The 20,416-nt window shown below is 32.9% G+C and overlaps 1 protein-coding gene and 1 long non-coding RNA gene across 4 annotated transcripts in view; one reads left to right on the top strand and one right to left on the bottom strand.

The window, feature by feature from the left end:
* LOC134542004 (regucalcin-like) overlaps positions 1–20,416 on the top strand; it is a 63,267-nt gene that overhangs the window by 15,264 nt on the left and 27,587 nt on the right. The gene's annotated exons all lie outside the window — the stretch shown is intronic.
* The window catches only part of LOC134542011 (uncharacterized), a 42,667-nt gene that overhangs the window by 9,958 nt on the left and 12,293 nt on the right, over positions 1–20,416 (bottom strand). The window lies entirely within an intron of this gene.

Genomic DNA, 20,416 nt, shown 5'->3' with positions numbered 1-20,416 from the left:
TTTCGGGTTCAGTTTGGTTCTCTGTGTATAGATGGTGCTGTTAGTTCCACACATAGCTAAATTGACTTCAGCTAATGGTTTGCTCGCCATATCTGAATTACACGTTTATTTTATTCCTGTTTTCATATGATTAAGATTTAATTTGTGTTAGTAAAACAGTTTGTTTTGTTTGTAGAGCTATAATAAATTCGCTGTTGACGGAAATTTAAAACTAAATAAAAATAAACTTGTATTATCTCATTTACTTACGTTGTAGCGTCATTAGGTATTCTTCTCTCGAAGGTTACATTAGTGTCTTTTATTTAATATAACATTTTTACAGTTTTTTAAATGTAGCGATAAACATAATCTTGAGAATATAAATACAGAATGTATGTAAAATAATCGTTAAAACTGTAATAAGTGATAAATCACGTAATGTAGAGAAAGCAGAAACATTAATGTTCAGACGCAGGGTAGTTATTAAAATCTTTTTAACACATTTTGAGATAAAAAGCTTTAAAAATTTTATATATGAGGAACATAAATATTTAATTTTTCCATTTCATAAAATTTATATCAAGGTACTATTTTCCTGTTGATTTCCGGGGCAATACTGCACAAGCAATGTTTACTGGGGATGCAGAAAACTTTTGGCCAGACAGCTGGTTCCAACATGACGGCAAGGTTATAGGAGAGGTGGTAAAAAAATAAAGATTCATGAAATGATTTTGAACCTGAGCTTTCGCGTTTTCGCTACCTCGTTGTATTATACGTAGTGCATTTCCGAGTAACACTCATTACTTGATGTGCGATAATGAGGTATTTTCACGGGAATTAGGTTTTAAATTTAAAAGTATATATTTTTTTACAATTTTTTTCATTGTTACTTTAATTAATTTATTGTTTGCCTAACCTATTTTCAAAGTCGTAAAATAAAATTCGATAACTATTTTCCTTTAATATACCTATTCATATTTTTGAATGAGTTACCCGTAGTTATTTATAACTATTTTTGACTAATATTATAAAAAAAATTTAAGGGTATTTTCCGTTTATATATTTATCATAACTTTGAATTAGTAACAGTTTAGGAAAAATTGCTGTTTCTTTTCTTCGGCTCGTAGAAGTTTCAATCGAGTTCATATTTCAGCGTGACTCATGTAGCTGAAAATGCCGGTCGATCTGCTCGGTGTGACCTGCGTTATGCCCTACGTTTAAATCAGAAATTTTACTATCTCTCGCGGACTTTCTCTTCCTTCACGTAAGATTGCAGAGTATTTTGTCTACAGACTTTTAAGTTTTCAATGTCTTAGTAAATATGTTGAAATGTACGTACTACGGCAGCTCCCCCCACCCCCCCCCCCCCCATTTTTTTTATAGTAATGTCAACAATATAAGTACGGGTTTTCATCAATTAATGATTACATTATTTTTGGTTTCGTATTTCGCACAATAAACTTTAAAATTTAATATTATGTATTTTAATGGTTCTATGAAAAAATTCCCTTTTATTATTTACTTTACTCCAAAAGTAAGAACTGTGTCAGGTGTTTTGGACAAAAATTTTAAGCTCTATTGCTTGCAACCAGATAACTATTTACTGTACTCGACTTTGAATTAACACTTTCACTAATTCATTGCCAAATGCGAGTAGGTTGAGTGGAGAGGCATTATTCACAAATGAGTTAACTAATTGTTTTCTTGAGAAAAATGCTGTGACACAATTACTTAATTGAATGTCTGCGGTTGGTTATGTTATGTGTAGACCTACATTACATTAGTATGTGGCTTTTTGCCTCATAGTGCTACACTCCATTAACTAGTAATTTTAACATATTCACTTGTGTTGTTTTGTCATATTTCGACTCATTTTTTTGCAGCTGAAATTAACAGCAGGGCCTTTCCCTTGAAACACACAAAACTCCTTTTGATATATTTTTAAAGAATTCTTAACAAAAAAAGTATTTATAATTATTAAGAAGTTCACGCCAGTATGCATTCAAAATAAACTTTTTTTTCTAGCATTCCGTATGAGAAGTGTATAAATGTATGTCCGGAAACTGAAGTCGGTGCGTGGTGTGTTTGGAGTCCGCCATCTTGGATTGTGACATCATGGCGGCTATCTTGAATGACCTGGACTATGATCTCGCTGCCATACTGGAATCCACCATTTTGTTTCTGAAACTTTCCACCATCTTAAAATCGAATGCCCCAATTCGTTACGGCCGCAATCTGGGTTTTTCCATCATCTTGTTTTTATCTGCCGGAAGTTGTCATCTTGCTTTTCTTTCTTCTACTGGAGGTCGCCATCTTGGATTATGTAATGTCTACCATTTTTGTTACTGCTATTTTTTCCTAGTGTTTGTCAAATACTCTCTGTCTCATGCACATAAGTTCGATGTTCCATTACCTACTAATGAGTTTATGACCCTTATCGACATATTAAATTTAATTTTTTATACTGTATACATTGGCAGTTAGGTTATTCGAACCATGGCAGTTCGGAACTCTGGATTAGAAACATACGCCTTTTACCACATGACCATCGAGACATTTAACAGACTGAGATTATATAAGGTATATATAAAAAATGTCGCAAATTCAGACGTAATTTTTTTTCAATATGATGAAATAAAAATATCAGAATTTGTTAGAGGGAACTGCCGCCATACTTGTTTTCAATTCACAATAATAGGAGCGTAAGTGTCATGTAGTACACCAACCATATGCTAGAGGGCGCTGCCAACATATTTGTTTTCAATTCTAGCTACCAGGCACGTTAGTATCCAGCCGTATGCTATAGAGCGCTACCGCTATGTTGGCAAGAGTGCAGGAGTATTTATTGCAAGAATGTTGTCACTTCCGCCATATTTTCGGACATCATAGCCATCATATTGTAATTCTGTAATTATTAACCTATATATCCGGAAATGATTCCAAAAATTATAAAAGAAAATCTTTCATAATGTAATGATTGACCCGATTGATTTAAGTCTTTGGTTCAATCCTTGAGCAATACAAATAAAGTTTTATGTTTAAAATTTAATTAAATTCATTTAAAAATACAAAAATATATATATTTACTTTCCTAATCTATCGGCTCCTAGTGAGCCGCAGATGTAGGTTTGATCGCCATATTGAAATTCTGACTTATTAAATTAATAATCGAGAAAAAATCAAAAAAATATTAGGAAATTAGCCAAATAATATAGCGATTGAATCAATTGATTTCAGTCCTCGGTTCAATCCTTGGTCGATGCAAAAAAGGGGATTTTAGACTAAAAATATATATTTTTTTATTTCTCTCTTTACCTTCTGACAATTGGATAGTTGGCCTTACAACAAAACGTCACTCTAGACAGGCCGTATGACAAGCGTCTCCACACCAAGAGGTTTGGAAACTCCTTCAGCTTACTCATGTACCATTTCAGGTATAGACAAAGTATCCCGAACCATAAGATCTAATTCATCGGTTCTCAGAATACTGTTCGAACAGATCATTTACAATGTCAGCCTTGTAGGCCAAGCATATCCGAACCACGATGTATTCGTTTTCAATACTTATGTTTTTACTGCTGATAAAGACACTGCACCCGTTAAAGTCTCCTCTAGTATGTAAACGACGATGGTAGACCTTCCACAATGATCTCTACTGACGATAGTCAGCATTACTGTTGTTATAGGTGATAGGTCAGACTGAACTGAAGAACCTTCAATTGCTGATGGTACATACGTCATCAAGGTCTTCGTCATTGTTGCGACTGCTACTGTCCAGTCCGAGTAAAGATTAAAATCAACAACTCAAAATTACTCTGGCTTCCACAGCTCCAACTGGCTACGACGGCTACAATCGCTACATCAGCTCCAACTGGCTACAACGGCTACAATGTCTCCAACTCTCTACAACAGCTACAACTGAATTTAGCTCTTATTGGTTTCAGTCATATTTAGCCCGAAATTGTCTCGATTGCTGAGAAGGCTTTTTTGTTACTTATTATTTTGTTTGGTGACGATTTTTGCATATTTTAGTTAGAAATTGTAGTGTGAGAAAACAATCTTAGGCGATAAATTAAAATACAAGAAATAAAACATTTTTTCCAAAATACAAAATATAATTAATTTTTCAATAAAATACAGTTGCAGGTAAAACAAGGCATTATTGTACTATCCCGTACATCTTAGTGCATGAAGTATAGTACCTTTTTCTTTAGTAATGGATATATTTTTAACATTTTGGGAAGCAAGTAGAAGTCTAAACCTATCGACCAATATTTTAGGATCTTCTCATGTTGTGTAATCAATCTCTTCTACTGCTGCTGCCTCCATCTTCTTTACGCTTTTACTGCCAATTTTCTGAGAAACTCGATAGTCTTCTGTTTTCAAACCAGCCTCATAGTTATTATAATCATAATCGTCCCATTGATCATCACGGAAATGATCAGAATTGATAATTTGAACATGTCGCTTCCATCGTTTAGATCTCAGTGCTTCATCACAATTGTCGATCTTGTAAGATTCAGGTGCTACAGCTTGGTCTTCGATCTTGAAAGGTTCAAGTGCGTCATCACGTTATTCTAACTTGTCAACTTCAGATGCTTTTATATTGTTTTCAGTTATGCAAAGATGACTTCAATTTGCTATTGATAATTCTTTTTTTTTCATTTCCATTAAAGATGCTACTTTCTTCGTTAGCATTTAATTTCAAATCATTAACGAAATCTGGGATAGTGTTGTCTTTATTTCACTTTCTGGATGTTGAAGCACCGTTCTTTTTATCATCAGTTAGCTTGGTTGTACAGATCTTGTGATGTTTATTCAAGATATTTCGTCAACTAAATGATGATGAGTGCAACTAAATAATTTTTGGTAATGACCCAAAATACACTCGCTTCTCTCATGACGTTTAACAATTATTGCAAGGTAAATTTCTTGCTGCAATAACTACACTTGTGTCCGTTCGATAACGGCTACAGACATCGCTACGGAATCCATACTAGCTTCTGTGAATGTGGTCAGAAGCATACTGAGTGTTCCAAACTAAAACAGACATTCAAGTAGGAATTTCAGTAAACCATCAGCTAGAGTTAATTTTACATTTGTTGAAAAATTCATCTACAAGTAGATCTGCTTTTCACCTACAGATGTCTCCTCATGTAATTGCTCACAGTGTTCTTGCTTTAAACAATATATCTGAATCCATCTAGTACAATTTACCTTGTATAATAATGCAAGTATAAAACATTCGTTATTTGTTATGTTGTAAAAGCGGCCACTGTTTTAGGCGAGATGCAGGATTTTAACTCACGATCGGAATAGAAGGAGAGCTTTGCTAGACCTCAAGCAGAAGGAGAATAGTCTTGCATGCTGTGGTTCTCAGCTGTTTTAATACATAGAAATCGACTCAGTGATAAATCTAATTTATGTGTGAGTTTCACCTGATTTAATTTCTAGTTGTAATTTGGTAACAGGAATTCACTAACTAAACGTAAAACTGAATACAATTGCATTTCTCATATCGAAAGTAATTTGGTAACAGGAATTCACTAAATAAACGCAAAACTGAATACAATTGCATGTCTCATATCGAAGAAATGCTTGAAATGAACCTACTTTCTAATGATTAACCAGAAGCACACTAAGAAATTCAACAAAAGTTTTGACAGGAATAACCAGGAGCACAGGGAGAACACCAACAAAATGTTGTCAGGAATATCAAGCGGCCGAGGTCAAAGTCAAGGTCATGCAAAATGGCCGCCGTGAATTCACAATCCAAGATGATGGACCTCAACCACACACGATGGACCTCAACCACACACAATGTACTGGCACCAGATGCCGGACATACATTTATATATTACTCGTATGCCATATCGGAATGTTTTAGGGCAAAATTACAGAGTAGCGGCTCCTGGAAAATAAGTTGAATAGTAACTACAGTTAAAGGTTAGTTAGGTTGCCTTTATTAATTGCGTAATAAAGTTTTACTTACGTACCAAATGAATATTACTACTTCTGAATTTACGCAACGAATCTTCCACTTCACGGTTTTGTATTAGCCTTATTTACAAGAAGCTGCTATTTTATAAAATTACCATATTAAGAACCTATCCTAATTTTTTGTGTTACAATATAGATTTTATACTCCTTATATACGAATTCTAACCAAATGAATAGTGCCCTCAGCGTCATCTAAGAATAATTAGTTCTTGAGTTTGGCTAGGTTAATTTTAGTTCTCAGTATATGTTCTTTAGTATTGAGTGGGTTGAGTGTTGGAAAAACAAGTATGTTTTAACTGTGCGTAGCCTTGCATTTGTGAATAACAGATTGTTTTGCAAACAGCCTTTCCATTTTATTTATACAATACATTTATTTTAAGATATTTTCGAATGTAAGCTTTCACTTGATTCGTTGTGAGGATGATTTTGACTTTACACCAAAATCTATAGAATTGGTTGTAGGGAAAGTGGAAAATATGTACATTTCATCGTAAACAATTTTAGTAATTTGGTTGCTCTTGTATTATGTACTAACTTGGCCCCGATTTCAGGAGCCAGCGCTCTGGGAAGATAATTTTTAGCTGCCCCCTTTCTTTCCAGTTCCCCGCAAAAATAATAAAACTTTTCAATGGCAAGCTTATTTGAATAAGTTTTAAAACAGCATGTTATGCAACTAAATACAAAGGTTTTTCAAAGACAAAGGCTGTGTGTATTTTTTTAAATTTAATAAATGCTTGTAGCATTTTTATACGGTTGTTATACGTACCGTAATAAAATATGAGTTACAGTATACTATTAAACAAATTTTAAATCTTTTTCTAAATTATTTTATTTAGTAATTTATATTTTTAGGCATTATTTCTCGTCCCTCAAACCTTTTTGTCCAATTTTTTTCGTACCACGAATTCTTTCGCCGCTCAAAAACTGGAAATCTGGGCGAATGCCTGGTTGACCCATATGTAAATTGGGGTCTAGTACAAGTACATTTTGTGGATCTACAATGACGAAATTACTAGGATATGAAGCGTAATACGAAGTTAGGTCATGAGATGTAAACATATCAATGCCTGATTATTAACTATTAATGTATACTTGGTTTATAAACACTTATCATTTTTTCCGATTATCATCGAGTTCTAAGGTAAAGCTGCCATGAAGTGAACGATTTTGATAAGAAATTGGAATTTTTTTTTTTTTTCAGTATCACTGATGGAATAATATCTTTGAAAATATGATTTTTTTTACATCCGGTCATTCATATATGCTAATCCTGTATGTTGTTGTTTTTACACTGATTTTTTTGCAAGTTCTCGTAAAGCAAATGCAGTTATGAATCATGGTAGTTGAAAGTGTAGACGTCCAATACCGCTGGATTTCAGTAATTAATAAACAGAGTATGCTGTTGTTTTCATTTTATTTGAGAACTTTTAATATGTAGTTCGCTATTATAAGACATTATTTTCAATTTGCCTCCAGAATCATTACTTTGTTTTTAATTATATTTAATTATATAATTATGTTTATATACATGTGTGTGTGCGTGTAGGCGTGTGTGTGTAAATCATGACCGTGGTTATTTTATCGTAACTCAACCAATTTTCAGTTAATTTATTTTTTTCGTAACCGTGAAATTCAATCACTTCATTACCATTTGTTAAGTTTTCACACACTGTGGAAGCAGCGAACGCATATTGAAACCTAAATTTCTTGAAGTTCCATTACACATTGTGGAGCGGGCTTGAGCGGTAGATACGTGGCACTTTTCACGTGGAAGAAGTGTGAAATACATGAAAATTTAACAATTGGATGTAACTGTAGTAAATTATGTTTAAGAATTGACCACGGGTGTCTGAAATTAAATAAAATCAACAAGTATAATTTGGCTACACCTTAAGGTGTTCACTAGTTGACTACAAGGCTAATGTTATAAACTTCGCAAGAAAATCAAACGCACAGGACGCTACATGCAACAAGTGCAATAAAACTGCGGCAATTTATAGGTAAAATACGCCAGACGCTAACATCGCCGACCCTGCAACTTGAAACAATACAAATGTCGAAACAATTTACAGTTGGCTTATTTCTATAAGTAATGTTAATTTTTATGTCAAAGTAAGCAATTCTTTATAATTTCATTAAAAAATTTCATGTGCTTTCACTGTTTGGTAGTTGCATAAGTGAAAACGTGAAACGTGTAATAAAAATAAAGTCGTTGGCTTCCATACAAATAACTTCAGTGTTCTCGGAATACGTTACATTAAATATGGAGGACAGAATTACAAGATGTCTTGTGTGATTTTTAAAGGTTATTTGAAAACATTGTTATTTACCTTTTCTTGAGTTTCTTGTCTGAAACTGATAAGACTTGGTCTCATTGGGGGCCATCCCTAAATAACGCCATGAGTTAAGGGGAGGGGAGGTAGTCGACGAAGTGTGACATTGTGTGACAAGGGGTAGGAGGCGTCATAAGCTTCGTGATGTCACATGTCCAAATATAAAATATTGAAATGCGAAACTTTAAATGTAAGCGAAAAATGTTTGATTTAATGTTATTTTGTTTAAAACATATTTTTAATTAGAGTAAAAATAATTTTAAAACTGCTGTTTTAATTAAATTAGTTCAATATATAAAATTGGAAAATTTGTGACGTCACACCATCTGTGACAAGTCCCGGGTGGGGGTGGGGGGCAAAAAAATCATGATTCGAGTGACAATTTACGGATGGCCCCTTGTAAGTGTACACGTGCGTCTCTCAAAGCTCGTTGTTTTACCATCTGAACGGGTGAAAAAATTTTATGTGTTAGAATACGATTGTAAAAAGTGAAAAACTGTAGATTTTTATAACATTATTTAATGTGAAGGTTTAATTTTGGAAGTAACTTGGAACACTTAAACTAAACAAAAATTTATTTCCCCATAGAACTCAAGGAGACTGTATTGCGTTTTTATAATATTTTGTGTTTGTGAATACTCGAATTATATTTCATACAAACCAGCACGAATATCTGCGTAAGTTTCATTCTGTCCTTTGTCTTGAGAATCCGTTTGCCCGTAAATTGTTCCCCCACCACTTGGCAACTTATCTCCCTTCCCCAGTGACGCACGGGTTTCCTGCCACACCCCACCCCAGCACATTTCAGGTATTCTTCTCCAAAGACCCTACGACCTTGAGTCCGGGATCTCAGGCGCCCCGCTGAGGCATCACAATGACAAGCCATACAGTAAAACCTGCAAACATTTCCGTTGACAACAAGCAGTCGCTGTGCTCGTATACACAAGCATAAATATTCGTTCAACCTATTCATAAACAAAACTAAATTAACTTTTTTTTATTTTAGTATCTGATTTCGGGAGGCACATATCTAATTTCATTGAAAGAAATGTCAATGACTTAAACAAATATAGGTAAACGACTATGAAAAATAAACACAGGCCTGTTCCGTTCAATTAGCACTTTTATTCATTCATCCTACTAATATTATAAATGCAAATTTGATTTTGATTGTTTGTTTGTTACGCTTTCACGCCTTAACTACTCAACCGATCATGATTTAATTTTGCATACACATTGTCAGGGGTACAGAAAAGGACATAGGATATATTTCATCAAAAAATAAATTATAGTTTAATAAACTTAAAGAAAATTTTTACAGCAAATCTAACTAATATATCGCTGGGTGTAGTTATTTTTCGTTGCTATGAGCAATCCGTTAGCACGGAGAAACGTTTCCATAACATAAATTGTATGTATATATTTTTACTGGTGAAAAATCTTATCAAATTTAAAAATCTAAACAAAAATTGGTGAAAGGGTCTACGGAATTCAAAAAATTAATAATAACCTAGAACCACCTACATGCGATCCCGCTTCGAATGGTGATGGTCCCATACCGGTACTTTTAGTCGTGTTTACGCGATTGCACCTCAAAGCAGAAGAAATTTCATCATTTATATATATACTAGCTGCGCAACCCGACTTCGCACGGCTATACTACAGGGAAAAGAAGACCAAATCTCCCATTTACAGTAATAATTAATGAAATACTATGGAAATTAATTTATTACAATGTTTTTTAATGTATCGGAGAGAAAACGAATAGCACCGATGGTTTCCCGACTCTCGAGCACGCAACGTCAACTGGTGTACCCGTACTTCGCTTCGGCAGTCTGCAGGCAGTACACTTTTACGCCGCTCATTTTACATGCCCCTCCTTGTGGGTACGCCACTGCAGCGCCTCGAATGGAAAAAGAAATCAAAGCGATGCCCGTTGCCATGGAGACGAAGTAACCACTGTTGCACGGACTTAACCACCCTTGAGAGCTGATTTTCGGAAAACGTCATCCTGCGTAACATAAGGAACATTACTGTAAAGTTTCAAGTCGGTAGGATATATATTTGGAAAAAAAAAGAGCAATTTTTATATATTTAAATTCCCCGCAAAATTTCAACGGTGATGGGGACTGCACTAACAATGAAATAGTCGTTGCCATAGAAACGAATGAAGCATCAACAATGTTACAGCCGCTGCCATGGTGATTTTCTACCAATTCATCACAACATCACTAAACCTCTAAAATTATCAGTGTTTCTCTATTATATTATGCATGTTTTATAGATATAAACCTTCCTCTTGAATCAATCTATCTTTAAAAAAAACGCATCAAAATCCGTTGCGTAGTTTTAAAGATCTAAGCATACATAATGACAGTTTGACAGCGGGAAGCGACTTTGGTTTATACTATGTAAGATATAGATTACAAGCGGAGTTAATAAGGGATGTTAATTAACTGTAGGTAAAATTTAATATGGAGTGGGATCTTAAATTCGCGACAAGGCAGAACCCATGACTCTACTAACACAAACTCCGCTATTTCTTTTCTTCTCCAACACTTAACCCTGATTTATTTTTTGTAGTTTTTTTTCTTTTGTAAATATTTAACCTCTACCCGTATTGAACAACATGAATGAAATGAGTTAATTATATTATTAATTAATTTAATTTAATAGTTTTTCTTCCTGTGTCGACCGATAACCTGAATTGAATGACAAAATCTACTTAAACGAGAGCGAAGCCGTGTGGGATAAAGCTAGGAAGTAATAAATGTGATGGATATTATTTTTATTATATTTTAAGAAATGAATGTATTATGTATCATTTATTCATTTCTTGTTCTACAAACTGCTGAAAATGTTTTATATATACACACATGTACATACAAGCACACACACATATTAGGTGTGTGTATATGTTTGTATATATATATTCTTTCCTTGCGCGCTTGAAGTTGTTAGGCTAATATTACACTATGCTTTTCTGACGCTGCGGCTAAAACTTACATTGAATATATATTACTTTTGACACGAGCAACTAAGAAATTTACTTTATCTTAAGTGAACTATAAACATACTGACTACTTGTAAAACATTTATTTTATAAAATTAGTTGTATAATTCTTTATTTTTTAATTTTAGACCAGATTTTTCTAATGAAATAGGTGTGGGACTAAGTAAGTTGTATGGATGGTTCAGATTTAGCATGTTTTCTTTATAGAAGCAGTACAAATAACTAGAGACCGGAAAAATTCACCGATTGTTTCAGCGATAGGCTAAAATTAAAATAAATATACCTTTGAGATGATTTTGCTATTGGCTTATTGTTCGTCTGGACAAATATCAACCAATTATAAACCCTCAACCAAAGAAGGATCGAATCACAGACAAACCAGCTGAGACGTCTTACAAGTCAGCAGCCAATGAACTTGCGTTATTTGCCCGAGCGTACAGGGGAATGTGCAGTCTATCCTAAAGGCAATTGAAACCGCGAATTTTTCCGGTCCCTACAAATAACTGATATCAAACTGAATGTAAAATTCGAACAATTTCTTATATTTAGTTTTTATTTAAATTTATTTAATTATAGCTGTAGAAATGTGGTAATAGTCAGAATTGATAAAACATGCATAGCAAAACATGGTTTAAAATATATGCATTGCTCTTAAAAGTAGAGAAACTTAAAAATATATTTATTGTAAAGATAGATGGTTTGATTAGTTAGCAAAACGTATTTAGGTACACACTGATGGCTAGCGTCTCCCTTCTGAGCTCCGTGTGCGTGGCTGATAGCAAATAAAGACGAGACTACAATCGCATTACTTAATAAGGTACATGTAAATGAAAGACTGTAACACTATAGGCGTATAAGCTTGACAGGAGCAAGGCACTGAGACTAGGGATTGCAATACAGCTAAGAGTAATCCCGCAATCCCGCGGGATCCAGCATCATCTGAAGGCCTGGGGGATCCCTCACTGGCTTGTGGATCCATATCGTGAATTTGTTGACAAATCGCGCAAAATTCAGTCAAATTTGCCGCTCTTTGCTCTGCATCTCGCATGCACTCGGACATAGCCGCGCCGCCGCGCCGCCGTCTCACTCGCCAGTTGGCATTTGATTCGCGCAAAAAAACATGGGTGGTTTCACGAACAATCCGTCGTCGTGTTAGTAAAGTATATTTTTGTTTTCGCTCATTTAAATAATTTCTGCCTTTACCTTGATTCAAGATAATCCCATTGAATTGTGGTAACTTTTTAGAACTATTTTATTATCTATTCACGTAAGGTGTATTACATTAATTCATGTACAAAACCTAATCTATTATTTTTAATTGCGGGTACTAGTAAAGTATGGCTCTTTCAAAACCACATCAGAAGAATTTTGGTGACAGTAATGTTAAAGGTTAATGGCATTATTAAATACATCTGAAGGCCTAATGTGTTCTCAATTTTTGAAAATCAGTCAACGTTATATCACTGGCTTAAGAACCCACTTAAAAACAAAGCGATGCTTAGAAATAGGTCAGTTACGTCCATTTATAAATACAGATATCAAAGCATCCTCGTTAAAAAATGAAGATATTGAAGAAGAAATACCCAAAAAGAAAAGTAAAACTATCAGACGGATATTTGATAAAAGAATATTCGATGTGGCTTCTTACTACAATATTAAAACATAAACACAATTTTTAATACAAATGTTTTCTGAACAAAACATTACCGCAAACCGTTATTTTCAAAGCCTTGTTTTCGCCAAACGAAAACTAAGCACAGTGTGTATCACAACATTTAAAGTAATTTGCCCGCGAAGTAAATCAAATCGGAGGCTTCCAACGATAAAGTTAAAATCACGTCTAGCGAAAGAGGAATTAATTTCTTACATATGTAAGGTTTAATTCAATACAATAAAAGAATAACTAAGCCTATTTGTATTTGTAAACATTAAGTGGCGCTCACCCGTCATGACGAATAAAAGAAGTGTGAAATGGACGGCGTATGCATTTTACGCCTTTAAATCTAATAAAATGCACGCACTTTTGTATGTTGTAAGTGAATCCAATTATAAGTACAAATATGGCGTTTATAAATTATTGATTTGTATAAACAGAAAATTGTGTCTTCTTGGTTAGAACTTTTGCAATTTTTTTTAATGATGTTACATCACATAATACTTGTGTTGCCTTCTTTAAGCAACAACTAAATCTGATTTTTTTTTGTTAAATGTATATTTCTGTATTCAATTAAATATAGGACAAGAAAACAATGACGTTAAAATTTTTTTGCTACCTTAAAATATTTAAAATTACTCTTTATGTATATACCATAAGTTGGCAAACATTTATAAAAATAATTATTTGCATTAAATGTTATGAAATAATTTCATCATATGAGAATAATTGTCATTAATTGTTTTTAATTGTATGAAGATTTACATACCAGCATTCTGTATATTTTTATGACATGTGCAGTGAGATTGAAAAGTTAAATAATAGAAATAGTATTTGAACATAAAGACATTCTGCTTGTTGCGGAGGAGATCAGTCACCTAATAGGCTTGGAAGTGTAAAGACAGCTGTGGATTTTTTGTCTTCCCGAAGTTCAAATACCGTAATTGAATTAATTGACACTAATATTTTTTTTTCATGTGACTGGTTTCAAATACGTCTTAATATAAGTTATACTTATAAATAGTTGTCTGAAGAAAAGAGAATGAAAAAAGAATTCATAATTTTTGTAATTTATTTCAATTTTTTTATTTGAATCTTTTAGTTTCTAGGTAAAATTGGAATCTAGTATTCAAATTTCACTCTAAGCATCAAATTCTACCTGAGTTATGAAACAATATTAGATCTGTTATTTTTCTGTAAAAGTAATACGTCAAAGTCGGGTAGAATCCAACTTTAACAACAATAACAACTCTAAATTATGTTTTCGACTCGCCAGACCTTACTAGTTGCAAGAATTCAGAAATTTGTTAGTCCAAGAAATTTTTATGTAATTTTGTTCTCTTTTAATGTTAAAATATTCAAGTTAACCAACATTAAAATATTTGTTAAAATGCTACTTTCCTTATTCATTTAATTTAATGGAATTTAGTAACTGGTAAAAATAACGACACAATGTTTGTGACTGCAGAAGTTACACTAATTATTTTGGCAACCAAATCCAAGTACACTTAAAAAATACAGCAGTATGAATCAGTCCACCAAGAAATATATTCAGGGTTACGAAAAAAAAAAATACTTAAATTTGTTTTCAGCCTAATTTTTTCATATAAAATTTAAAACAAAGTTTTTAATTTTCGATGAGTCTAGAGAAATCGTTTTAAAATAGAATTCTGAAGAAGGGGCCTATTAAGCGTTAACACAAATAAATTATGGATAGTAAAAGTACGCTCAGGAACAGTATAATTAATTTACGGTTATAAAATTAGTTCTTAAAATAAAGACTCTCTTAAACAATGAACGTTATTGAGTTAAAATAAGATAGGATGGCTGGTCGCTACAGCAGTATCGAATATAATTTCGAAACACAACTCATAAACTTTGTACGTGTTTTTGGCATTGTTTTCTTGATAATCCAATACACGATCAAACTCTATTCGACAATCCGTTTGAAGGGTACAAAACTATGTCGCTAAGATTTTTTCTTTCTCATTTCCATTGGCCTACAACACAAACTCTAGATGATTTACTTACAAATAACAAATGGTTGAAGTAATATCTTGTAACGTGTAATGAAACCATTGAACTATCAAGTATATATTATAAATTTGCATGATTATAAAGCTCTGCAGTAAATAGTAAATTTACATATACAAAAAAAAAACATATGAAATATTTTGATTTCAAACTTTTGTCAAAAGATAGACCCGTAAGTCTGCTAAGTATGTATTTATTAGACCAATTTTTAAACTAAAATAATACTACTTAACTGTGAATCGCACATAACGAAAACTTAACAAAATGTTTCATTGTGAATCTATTGGCTAACTTTCTGTGTTGTATGGGATGATTATACATTTTCTATAAGACGTCGACTAGCCGTAGTCATTAATGCATTTTATTACACGTAATACTTCAGCGAACATACATTATTATTGAACATTGGACTGTGAATGAATTTTTCCGTTTCACAAATGACCAACAAAGCGGAGTTTTAACAATTAAAGGAAATAACATATAAATTCAAAATACTTGTTTTAATTACGCAGTATCAAAACACGAAGAGTTATTTGGTGTTCACTATTACAAAGAATAAACCAATCGTATTGTTCCCAGTTTTAAAACCATGCAATCAAAACTACCCATCAAGTATTAGGCATTACTAGCTCATTTAAATGGCCGTTATTTCCATCATATTGGTAATTGGATGTTAACTTTATTTTTTAATTCAGTAGAAGTAATTTTTTGTTAGATTGCGCTTCAAATAATTTAGGATATTTTTTTATTTCATAGTTCAACTTTGTGTTTCAATTGGAGATAAGCTCATTTTTTGACTATTCTACAATTAATAATATATAATATTTATTTCTCACAAATGTTCTTTGTTTAATGTACGTACTGTGTGGAAATGCCATTGTTAATAAAAAAAAAAGTTTATAAAATTTAGTGTTTAAAGTAACCAATAGAAAGCACTCGTGGTAAAGATGGTTAGGTATTCATCTCCATCTAGCGGGCAGAGTGAGAACTATGTAGGGACTGCATGAAAGACCGTATGAAAACCTTCGCCACAAACACACAACCGAATGTTAACAGTTCAAGATCCACACAACTTGGAAACGTCATAACGTAGAAAGTCACAACTTAGAACTATCACAAGTTAGAAACACACAACTTAGAACTGTCATAACTTAGAAACACGTAACTTAGAAACACGCAACGCAGAACCACACAACTTAGAAACTTCATAACGTAGAAAGTCACAACTTAGAACTATCACAAGTTAGAAACACACAACTTAGAACTGTCATAACTTAGAAACACGTAACTTAGAAACACGCAACGCAGAACCACACAACTTAGAAACTTCATAACGTAGAAAGTCACAACTTAGAACTATCACAAGTTAGAAACACACAACTTAGAACTGTCATAACTTAGAAACACGTAACGTAGAAACACGCAACGCAGAACCACACAACTTAGAAACGTCGTAACGTAGAAAGTCACAACTTAGAACTATCACAAGTTAGAAACACACAACTTAGAACGATCATAACTTAGAAACACGTAACTTAGAAACACGCAACGCAGAACCACACAACTTAGAAACGTCATAACGTAGAAAGTCATAACTTAGAACGGTCATAACTTAGAAAATTCTAAGTTATGTGTTTCTAAGTTGCGTGATTCTAAGTTGTGTGTTTCTAAGTTATGACAGCACCCCATAGTTTATGAGCCAGAGAGTGACACAGACTACATATAACTATGAAAAACCAACCCTGAGGGAGTGAAAAAGGGGTAAATTCAGTTTTATGTTAGAAAATCATAGGTAGGTCATAGACACACTAAACAGTGATTTTGTGTCAATTTCTCTATGTCCACCGCACAGTAATATAGTAAGGTTTGGCAACTTCCTATCCTTCTCCTTGGCGAAACCCATCCACTTGTGAATCTCGCGGCTGCTAGTGAACTAAAGGCACTAGTAAAAATTTAGTTTAGAACTTCGTCAATAGATGGTGTTGCCTTGAATTTGTAACGCGATATTGTTTGGTTACTTTCCTTCCTACAAAATGATGCTGAAGATTGGCGTCCCTGTTTTGCTGATGCGTAGTCTTGATGCACCGAGATTGTGCAACCAATGGGACTTTAAAATCAAAATTTCCTATTTTTCAAGTGTATGTCCTACAGACTTGAAACTTGATAGTGATGTTCCTTATATTATGATGTGTTTAACTGAGGCAATGCCGGGTACTTAAGCTAGTGTGATTACGAAGTTGCTCATCCTTCAAGCCAAAGTTTCTATTTGCAGGAGGTTACCAATTAAGAGATTAGGTGTAGACACTCTTTTATTTTGTAAATTTAAGTTTAATCAATAAATTCTGGACTTAAGTTCTCAACTCACCTTACAGTATCCTATGTTTAATTGGAAACTAGTGAAGTTACCTACTCATTAAAGTTGCATTTTGTAGAAATTTGATTTTATAATTTAAAGCAAATAGACCTCTAGTAATTATTTTATGTATCTTGTTTGTATTTGATAAATTGTAATTTGTATAGAATTTAGTTGTAAGTTAGTTCTAATTAATTTTACTTAATTTTAACTAACTTCTTTTAATTGCATTAATGAGGATTATGAAAGTTTTAACTATTACTACTGCCCTATTTATTTATCCACTCCATTACAATATGATAAAATATAAAATATAAGCTCTTTCTCAGTGGTCATATGAGCTTGTACAGCCAGTAAGTTGGAAGTACCAACTATATACAACTACAAATTTTTTAACAATTGTATTTGATTTAGTTTTGATTTAGTTTTGATATAATTACTAGCATTTCAGAGGTACAGAATATAGTCATGAAATAATTTTTTTATGAATGTGTTAGACATTATTCTTTGCTCAGAGGAAAACAAAATACTTTTAAGGGAAATTTTACAAGATTGTTTTCATCTCTAAGAAACCTTGAACTTTAATAGTGTTCTTCTACAACAGTAATCTTACTCATTATAATTCTTGTTGCATTATCACAGTCAAGGTCGTGAAGTAATGTAACCATTTGATATCTTAAAGATAATACTCTATAGAAATCCACATAAAGCTTTTGAAATATGTACCACACGTGCTTATTGTGTGGCTTTTGTTATTCAAACGTTTTGCTACTCACAGTAATGTGGAGTGACCACTTGTTTTGCAAAAACTTGGTGATGAAGTGAATGTGTGACTTTTTTAAATGATTGCTGGTCACAATCAGTAATATGTTATGATATTCTTTTTTTAATCTAAGAGAAATGTATAGAAGTAATGGATGTACATAACTTTTTACTTTATCTTGTTTTTAATTATGTTAATATCTATAGTTCCGTCCTTAAGGAAATTTGCTAACCTCATTATTTAGTGTTGTTCAGAGCCAAATTGATGGACTTGAAACTGAATAATTAAAATGTTTTAATCTATTTTTTAATTCTGATAGTTCATAGGAACAAGATGTGATGAAGGGTTTCAATAAAACTTATGTACATATCTCTGAAATCAGAGTTAAGAGTATACTGCATAACATAGAAATGCTTGTTAATATGCAGCGTAGCACAGAAACGCAAGTTAAATCAAGAAATGAAGTGAACTTCACAAATTCATGTTTTATCAGAAATGTTAGTTTTAAAATGATATTCACATCCTAATCCAGTTTATTTTTAAATAGGTACTCTTAATTCTATAAATGTTGTTCATATAATACAACTGTAGTGTCTAACGTGACAGTTGGAGTATTGACTAGTGACTTGAGCAGCTGAGTCATAATATTCAGCAATAAAACATTAAAAACATCAATAAAAACTTAAATACAGTGACTAAACAAAATAATATAAGCATCCAAGAAATAGGCAATGCAAACGTTACTTACTCTAGAAGGCAGCTGACAAGACAGTCTTGTTGGTTTATTAATCGTGTTGACGTATTAAAAACAGTCAGAGTCGCATTTTCACATGATTTATTACCGAGCTATCCCATGAAAGAATACATACATACTGCCATCTAGCTTACAACTGACTAAAAACAAAACAAGTACTACTCTAGTCACAACAAGAGGGTGATACATATTTACACAGCATGTGTTACGATGTAGTACGTATTAAGATTGAATACCCAACAGGACTAACTAGCTCTGTAGCAACGAGCAGGGCCGCTGAGAGAATTTGTGGGCCCCTGGGCAGCTGGGGTAGTAGGCCCCCTTCCTTTTTTTTTGCATTCCACTACTACGTACTACGCAGGGGCGCAACAACTAAATTTCCAAAGGGGGGGCAATATACCTTTTTATAAAGAATCATCGATCCCTCCTATTGAAGCGAGGAGCCCGGGGGTCCTCCCCCGGGAAAATTTGTATTTCAAGGTGGAAAATGATGCTATTTAAGCAGTTTTATCATCTAAAAATTGATTACACAGCACTTTCTTTGCCCCCGTTTGCCCCCACTTCAAGGTTTCAGAGGGGGGGCAAAATACCCTTGCCCCCCCCCCCTCCTGTTGTTGCGCCCTTGGTACTACGGATACCATAAATATATATGGTATCGTAAAATTGCATCCTTCATTTGAACATACATAACAATTTCCTAGTTACGCAAAAGAAAATAGCATTTGCATGTATCATCTCAGTGAACTTTTACATTGTTAATCCCATAAAAATACAAATAATAATTAATTTTGATGTATATATTGCTAAAAAAAAATCTTAAATGGTAATCAGAAATTGCATTATTATATGAGTGTTTAAAATCCATAAGTATAATAAATTATTCTGAATATAAATAGATATTATTAAAATAATTTAAAGTAATAATAAATTTTATTACTTCGAAAACAAACACATTGAACCACGTTTATTACATTGAAAAATTTGTAATACATATTAATAATTTATACAAATTAATTTAATACCCTTAGTTTGATGCAAAATAATAAATGACATGCATTTTAAATAACAATGATATATATTTTACATCCTAATAAAACACAACTATTCAAATGTCATATACTATAATATAGTATATATTATAAAAATGTCTAAATTAAATAACACTTCAAAATGTTTTACAACAGAACAGTCATTACTTCATATCGAATCACTATATTCAGAATAATCATACACTGTAGTATATTATTTAAATTTTAAACATATAATGCATTTAAAAGGATTATTCTACTCAATAATATTGATTTACAAACAATTAAATAGTTCAGAAGTAATCACAACAAATCTGTTTACCGTGCTTTTTTCAAAGCAAAATGGTTAATTACATCGTCGTAGTTCAATGACCGAGCGAGATCAGGCTCTAAGGCAAGCAAGGTGAGTCCACTAATCCTTTCCTGAGACATGGTTGAGCAATGTACATTTTTTATTTCCTTCATTTTGCTGAAGGACCTTTCGGCTTCGGCAACTGTCACGGGA

Source organism: Bacillus rossius, assembly GCF_032445375.1.
Source record: "Bacillus rossius redtenbacheri isolate Brsri chromosome 4 unlocalized genomic scaffold, Brsri_v3 Brsri_v3_scf4_2, whole genome shotgun sequence".
Taxonomy (NCBI): Eukaryota; Metazoa; Arthropoda; class Insecta; order Phasmatodea; family Bacillidae; genus Bacillus; species Bacillus rossius.
Note: the sequence above shows the minus strand (reverse complement) of the source record. Positions and strands in the feature narration are given on the sequence as shown.